This window comes from Petaurus breviceps, unplaced genomic scaffold (assembly GCF_028583685.1).
Source record: "Petaurus breviceps papuanus isolate PSGF00001 unplaced genomic scaffold, PetGlider_PUasm1.0 175, whole genome shotgun sequence".
Classification (NCBI taxonomy): domain Eukaryota; kingdom Metazoa; phylum Chordata; class Mammalia; order Diprotodontia; family Petauridae; genus Petaurus; species Petaurus breviceps.
Genome location: NW_027185764.1, coordinates 16,207,413 through 16,214,770, shown reverse-complemented (window position 1 = coordinate 16,214,770; position 7,358 = coordinate 16,207,413).

Below are 7,358 nucleotides of genomic sequence, written 5' to 3'. Positions count from 1 at the left end.
AAGAAAACTGATGCTGATAGAGATTAAGTGACTGGCCCAGAGTCACACACAGGCAAGATCTGATCTCAGGTTTTCTTGACTCCAAGTTCAGCACTGTAGTTACCTGGCTGCCTCCAACAGGAAGTATGCAGCATGGCCCAAATTCAAGGCCAGGTCGTCTTCGTCTTCTTCCTCCTCCTCCTCCTCCTCCTTCTTCTTCTTTCTTTTTGGAGGGAGGAAGGCAAGGCAATTGGGGTTAAGTGACTTGCCCAAGGTCACACAGCTAGTAAGTAAATGTCAAGTGTCTGAGTTCAGATTTGAACTCAGGTCCTCCTGACTCCAGGGCCCGTGCTCTATTCACTGCACCACCTAGCTGACCCTTGGCCAGGTCTTCTCATTTCAAATTTGGCATTCTTTCCACTTACAACTCTAATATTTAGGGTTTCTAAGGCAAAGATAAGAGTTAAATGGGCTTCTCCAAAAGACAGTGAGATGGTAATCAAGAAAGAATTACAGAACATTGACTCTTCCCATACCCTCTCCATAAGACCTTTGAGCCACCCTGTAGTTTCAGGATAGAAAGCTGATGGTTATTTAAAAGGGTCTGAGATAGCATCTGCTGCTATTCTTCCTAGAAGGAAAGAGCTGGGCTATATAAGATAAACACATGAGTAAAATAGTGTCTATCGTAATGAGCATGAATTACATCATTATCCTCTCCCTGTAATGAGGACTATACCCAAGTCATAATGAGGAAGATGCAGCATGCCCTCTGCATGCAAAGGAGGCACCGTGCGTCGGGATGCAAGAAACAAAGGCTTAGTCAATTATACGGAAGTTCAAAGTCAGAAATTATTGCTTAAGCAGCTAATATAATATGAACCAATATGGACAGAGTACTTTAGACAAGTTTTTCCTATTCGATCCTCATAATGATTCTGTGAAGCAGGTATACAATGACTCAGCCTTGATTGCACAGCTGGTACATGAGGAAGGCAGGGCTTAAACAGGAGTCTCTCCTGCCTCCAGGTTCAAAACTCTTTCCCCTCTATAGTGGGGCCTCATCTACTCTATGTAAGGCACTACAGTAAGAGGTAAAAATGCAAAGTAAAAAAATGACATAATCCTTGTCCTCCAGGAGATTACAATCTGGAGGGAGGGAGGGAAGGAAGGAAAGAAGGAAGGAAGGAAGGAAGGAAGGAGGGAAGGAAGGAAGGAAGGAAGGAGGGAGGGAGGGAAGGAAGGAAGGAAGGAGGGAGGAAGGAAGGAGGGAGGGAGGAAGGAGGGAAGGAAGGAGGAAATAATCCTTTATAAGTCCTTACTATGGGCCAGCCTCTGTGCTAAAGGCTCAGGATATTAAGATGAGCAGCTAAATAAATGAATGAATGAAAGGCACTGTCCTTGAGCCGTCCCAGTGGCGGTGACAGCACACAAAAACAAGCTAGAGAGCAGAGCAAGCGGTTGAATGCGCCCATGGGGGCAGGGAGAGTCGTGGTTTTAAAGTCCAGAAGAAGTCAGGCATTGAGCTGGGAGAACTAGCAGGAATATAGCATGTACACAAATAAATATGAATCCAGTAGAGTAGAGATCATTAGTGATGGGAATAGTGGATCCCTCAGAGATCCATTAGTCCCACAACCTCATTTTACAAATAATAAAACTGAGGTTTAACCTTTCTGTACCATGGCACTTTGGTGAAGCCTTATAGACCTCCCCTTTCAGAATAAGATTTTAAATGCATAAAATAAAATTGCAAAGGAAGCCAATTATATTGAAATTAAGACATAATTTTTTTCCCCCTTCTAGGTTCATGGACCCCCTGAAATCTTTCTAGAGATGATTAGGGATCTCTGGACCCAAGTTAAGAACCCTTGAGGTAGGAACATAACAAGAGCAAAGGAGAAATACAGGCAACGTGTAGTAGGGAAATTTGAGAATGAAGATGACATTTCAGTTAGAAGCGGGTTGGGAAGGAGGGTGGTTCAAGGAAAATTTCATGTAGGACATTGTACCTGAGCTGGGTCTTGAAGGAAGAGCAGGATTTAAGTGAGGAGAGGGGAGATAAGAACGTGTTCCAGGAAAAGGAACAGCTTTCGGAGATGAGTTAACAGCCGATAATCCAGTATAGCCAGCATATAGAGGGCATTGAGGAGAATAATTTGAACTAAAGCTGGAAAGGTAAGAGGGAGCTAGATTGTGGAGGTGTTTAGAAGTCATAAAGAGTTTTTATTTTTATCCTATAGGCAATAGGGAGCCAGAGAAGTTATTTTGAGCAAGGGAATGACACGATCCCCAGGTTTGAGCAATGAAGCAAAGGAGCTTCCTTCAGGGAGCCTTTAGTCTGAAGGGGAAGAATAGTTCAAAAAACCACTGTCCTTAGGGAGCCCCCAAATTAGCCTCCCTCCTTCTGTGCACCATCAACATAATACATCATATTATTTCATCATTGGTCTCTAGCATAGTCATCATTAGCATAATGAATCGCCCCACTGCTTTATAGTGATGGGGTTCATCAGTCATCCGTTATCAACAGGCAATCACAACATCATGAGACTTGAGTGAAAACCAGGCTTAGGACAAGAGAAATGGACATGTGTGGGGAAACCAAAGAGTTCACAGTCCTTACAGAAGTTTCCATATTTATGTTGTTGTTTGTCCTTCTTTCTTGACAAGGACCGTGACATTTTGCATATTTATAACAGTAAAACCAAAGGAGGAGGGGGAAAAATGGAAGGGGCATGGGATGGCAGGGGGAAAGGTACAGTAAACGTGGGAAAAAAGATGCAACCCTTCCTGAAGGGGAGGAGGAAGGTGATGGCAAAAGGCCCGCTCTTTTCTCATGGGAACTGCTGGACTATGAAGATGGGAGGGTCTGCTTGTCTGGAAAGTACCCCAGCTGCACAAGCATTTCCCCAGCCTGGCACAGAGTGACTGGCATCTGTCTTGCCTCCCAAAGGCACACAGGGGATCCAGTTTGGGGTGCAAACAACAAATTATGGCACCGGGGTGGGGGGCACTGTCCTGGACATATTCAAGGCCTCCTGCACGCTCTTGCTCCACTGCTTTTGGAAAATATGGCAACTCAAAAAGACAAGTTCAGGAGACCCTTTAACAGTCCTTAACACCATCAACAAATATTTATTAAATGCTTTGTACGTACTACATACTAAATGCTTCATGCTGTGCTAAAAGCTAAGAGTTAATGGCTAAGGATGAAAATGGCTTGAAGGCATAGAACTTAGGTTTGAATTCTAATTCTGATACCAGTGTTACCTAAGGCAAGTCACTTTACCCTTAGAGCCCTGGGCTTCATCACCCATATTGGATCACATAATCTCTAAGGCCCCTTCAATCCCTAAATCCTATAATCAGAACTGTACATGAAGGAAATCTGGAGACGGGGTGAAGGGTGGATTGAAGAACAGAGAGGCTAGGGGCAGGGGGACTAGCTGAACAACTGTTACAATAGCCCACGTGAGAGGTGACAGCATTTTGAACTAGGGTCATAGTAATTAAAGTAGAGAACAGGGAATGGATTCCTCGGACATAACGCTCCATCTCCCCACTATGAGCATTTTCACTGTCTGTCCCTAATGTCTGGAATTCTCTTCTTCCCCATCTCCTCCTCCTGCTTTCACTGGCTTCCTCTAATTCTCAGCTGACAGCCCACCTTCTGCAGACAGAAGAAGAATGAAGATAGAGAAGTATCAGGAAAACACAAAGAAAAGCGAACCTTGGTTTTCTTCATCTGTAAATGGAAATAATGATTGAATCACTTACCTTGGCATGTTGTTATGAAAATCAAATGAGATAATTTATGAAAGCATCCAAGAGAAAAGGGTGATCAATAGTGTCAAATGCTGTAGAGAGGTCAAGAAAGATAAGTATTGAGAAAAGAACATTCGATTTGTAGATTAAGAGATCAGTGATATTTTAGAGAGAAAAGAAATGAAGCTGCCAGAAGTCAAATCACAAAAGATTTAGAAGAGGAAGTAAAGGAAACCAGGTCTACATGACTTTCTCAGGGAGTTTAGCCATGAAGGGGAAGACAGACATAAAATGATAGCTAGTAAGGACGGTTGAACCAAATAAGGTTTGGTTGAAGATGGGGAAGATTATCTCATTCCGCACAACAATGCTATGAGATGGGTGCTATGGGTATTATTATTCCCATTTCACAGGTGGTAAGATTAGCTTATGGTTAGGGCTGCTTAGAAGGTGTCTGAGTTCTCTTAGAAATCTCCTGCTAATATAACTACAGCTCAGGTTGGAAGTTATACCTGGAGACTGAGCTCAAAACCACTGGAAGAGACTGGCCGGTACCATTTTTAGTCCAGGCTGAAGGAAAACTCCTGTGAGGCCCATGGAAAATAAGTGAGGGGTCACTCAGCTAATAGTATCAGAGTAGAATATGAACCCGGTTTTCCCTCACTCTAGATCCAATGCACTTTTCATTATGTCTTATGATTATAATAAACTATATAATGCTAGCTTTTATGATTAGTTGTGATAGTAGTATTTGCAATAGCATTAGAATGATAATATTGCAGCAATAAAAGGAAACAGAAAGTACAAATTAGATAGTCAAGGATTGCCATCCTATGGTATGAGCCCCAATGAAGGAACACAGGCCAGTTTTCCGTTTCATCTGAGCTCATGGCTGCTGCCAGGGCCCACACCCAAGTGCTTTTGAAATCTCTTATCAGCTACCCCACCAGGAGACTCAGAGACATTGAGTTAAAGTTGAAGGTCACATAACTAGTAAATAGCTATTAGATCTGGGATTGTAAGAGTCCCTTCTTGAAAGAAAAAACAGTCAGTGGTCGCATATTCCATTTACAGGAATCAGTCACCACAACCATAAAGATTGAGGTTGACCTTTAAAGACTAGAGAAGAATATAAATAAAATGAATACATTAATTAATAACAAATTAATTGTACATAATTATAAATTAATAATAACAAATACATTAAAAAATATAAAACAGTAGAGGTGAATAAAGAAGTGAAAATACTGTTCCATTAAATAATCTTACCTAAAGACTGTCAGTTAACATTAAGCTAAATGAATGCTTCTAGTCACATCAGGCAGGGTTCTGTCTAAGGTCCTTTACTGTTCAACATTTTTACCAACAATATGGTTGCTGACATAGATGTCATGTTTATCTTTAAAAAGAAAAGGCACAAAGCCAAGGGAGATACTACTAAATTGGACAATGGAATGGTGGATAATGGAATCAGCATCCCAGAAGATCTTAGTAGATCCCAAAAGGTCCTAATAGGTTTTAAAAGATCCTGGTAGATCCCAGAAGGTCTTAGTAGATTCCAAGAGGTCTTAGTAGATCCCAGAAAGTCTTTGTAGATTCTAGAAGATCTTAGTAGATTCTAAAAGCTCTTAGATCCCAGAAGATCTTAGTATGATCGATTGAATATAGCAATGGCATAGTAGATAAGAACTGGCCCTGGAGTTAGAAAGACTTGAATTCAAATCCATCATCTAACACCTGTTATCTGTGTGATCATAAGCAATTCACTTAAGCTCTTCGTGCACCAGGCAATTTTCTAAAACTATGTTGCAGACGAATAACTAATCTTTGTTGAAGGAGAACATTTCCATGCTGGGAATTCCCAATATTGACACAATCACAGATTCAGTCTCTTTACCTTTCCCCATAAGAAAGTGTTTTGTACAGATTCAAAAACTCAGTGGCAAAAGAATAAATTGGAGAAAGTGTGGACTTCAAAGCAGTTTCTTATGGAAAAGGTTCTACCAATTACTACCTGGGCAAAGCTAAAAACTCGACATTTCAGCACTGAGGGACAATGCATTTGGAGAGAGAGACAGCCTGGGACATCGTGAAGCCGTTTCTGCGGAGGCCAGAGCACACTGGCATTGCTGCTTATCCTGGGGGTACTTCTAAGCATGGTTCTCTAAGTCCAGCAGCATGATGGAGGTTGTCTGCCTGGAATGGGTTTATTCATACCGATGTGACAGTGAGGAAAGCCAGGCCCCAGGAGAAGGGTATAACAGTGACAGCAGCCTGGGGACAGGTTCAGGGAAAGGAGTAACCTGGGGCACAATGCAGGCCCGCTGACCAGAATTTATCCTAAAGCACCTCACCATGCCTCCACCCACCAACCCCCAAATGTCAGTGCCCTGAAGCAAAGTCCTGGTCACCCTTATCCAAGTACAGCTACTAATTTGAGCCAAGTTAAGCAAGCCACTTCCCCTTTGTAAGTCAAGTTCCCTTCCCTGTAAGAGGAGAGGGGTGAACTAGATAAACTCTTCAGCCTCTGCTAATTCTAACATTCTACGACTGACTGATCCTGTGATAAGACTTGGGGGACTGGTTAATTACAAGCAAAATATGAGCCAAACATATGACTGAAAAAAAGCTAACACAATACAATTTTACATTCGTGAGGGTACAGAGTCCAGAAGAACAAAGGTGGTTGGCTTGCACCATGGTACAATCCAAAGCACACTAGCTCTAAAGTCAGAAGATACGGGCCCCAATATTACCTCTGATGCATAATATAGGAATTTGGACAAGTCATTTAGCCTCCTTGGGACTCAGTTTCCTCAGTTGTAAAGAGAGGGGCTTAGACTAGTTGGCCTCTGGGGTCCCTTCCTCCTCTCGATCAATGATCTTGTTTACTCCCACTGAACTCTGTCCTAGTCCCCTCACATCTGGAATATTCTGTTCAGGTTGGGGTACCGCATTCAAAGATCATCTCTTAAAGAAGGATAGTAACAAACTAGAAAACATGTAGAGCAGAGATTCTTAACCCTTTTGTGTTATGAGCCCCTTTGTTAGTCTGGGGGAGCCTATGGATCCCTTCTCTGGATAATGTTCTTAAAGGCATAAAAAAATAGGATGACAAAGGAAATCAATTGAATTGAAAAAAGATTATAAAAGGGGCAGCTAGGTAGCCCAGTGAATAGAGCACCAGCCCTGGAGTTAGGAGGACCTGAGTTCAAATCCGGCCTCAGACACTTAACACAAAAACTAGCTGTGTGACCTTGGGCAAGTCACTTAACCCCAATTGCCCTCCAAAAAAGCAAAAAAAGAAAGAAAGAATGTTATCAAATAAATTTTTTTAATCTTAAACTAGACCCCAAGGTGTTATTGTTGGAGTTTCTTGGCAAAGATGCTGGAGTGGTATGCCATTTCCTTCTCCAGATAATTTTACAGATGAGGAAACTGAGGCCAACAGAAGGCTGAATTTGAATGCAGGTCTTCCTGACTCCAGGCCTAGCATTCTATCTACTGTACCACCTAACTGCCTTACAGCCCAAAGTAAGAACTAATATAAAAGAAAGTGGCTAGGATAGTGAGGGGTCTGTCATGAAATTATATCATATAAGGAATGGTGG